We start from the raw sequence: 582 nt of genomic DNA on the forward strand, positions 1-582 counted from the left end.
AGCCCCAGCAGTGACTGAGAGGGGAACAGGAGGAGGGACAGAGGGGTGGGGAAGGCTGCACAAAAGAATTCCTCACCCCAAGCCCCCGGACCGGCAGCAAGTAAAGAAGCAGCTCTGCTCTCCCTCCCCCTTCCTCCCTCCCATCGTCCCACCCCGGCTGGGCACTGGCCATAGAGCAGCTGAGGGCCTTCGGAGAGAACCCGTGCAGCCTCCTGTAGGTGGCAACACTGCCACCTGTTAGACCAGTGGGGCTGAGCCAAGGACTGGAAGAAGGAGGAGGCAGACAACTCGGAGAGGAGCTGGGAAGCAGTGCAGTGCAGAGCGGAGCTGCCGCTGAGAAAAGGTGTGAGGGCTTGGGAAGGCTTGGGGTTACAGCCGGGGCTGGCGGGGTGGAGACCGGCTCCCACTCGCAGGGATTGGGCCCAGGGATTGAGCAGCACCCCAGCTCAGCTCCCCTGATTGAGGTTTTCAGACTGCTTAGCTCCTGGAGGGAGGTGGGACTCTGGAAGGCAGTGTCTGGGGTCCAGGGGCAGGACCTTAAGGGAGGCAGGGGGTGTGGATGGAGCCCGGGGCAGGCTCTTG

General features: G+C 63.6%; 1 protein-coding gene across 1 annotated transcript in view; it reads left to right on the forward strand.

Annotated features, from left to right (window-relative positions):
• Positions 1-125: 125 nt before the first annotated feature.
• GDPD2 (glycerophosphodiester phosphodiesterase domain containing 2) overlaps positions 126-582 on the forward strand; it is a 10,011-nt gene continuing 9,554 nt past the window's right edge. Inside the window, exon 1 of the mRNA XM_077774981.1 lies at positions 126-343. The gene's annotated coding sequence lies outside the window, so the exon portion shown is untranslated. The remainder of the gene's footprint in view (positions 344-582) is intronic.

The sequence above is a fragment of the Crocuta crocuta genome, unplaced genomic scaffold (genome assembly GCF_008692635.1).
Source record: "Crocuta crocuta isolate KB4526 unplaced genomic scaffold, BGI_CrCroc_1.0 scaffold394, whole genome shotgun sequence".
Classification (NCBI taxonomy): Eukaryota; Metazoa; Chordata; class Mammalia; order Carnivora; family Hyaenidae; genus Crocuta; species Crocuta crocuta.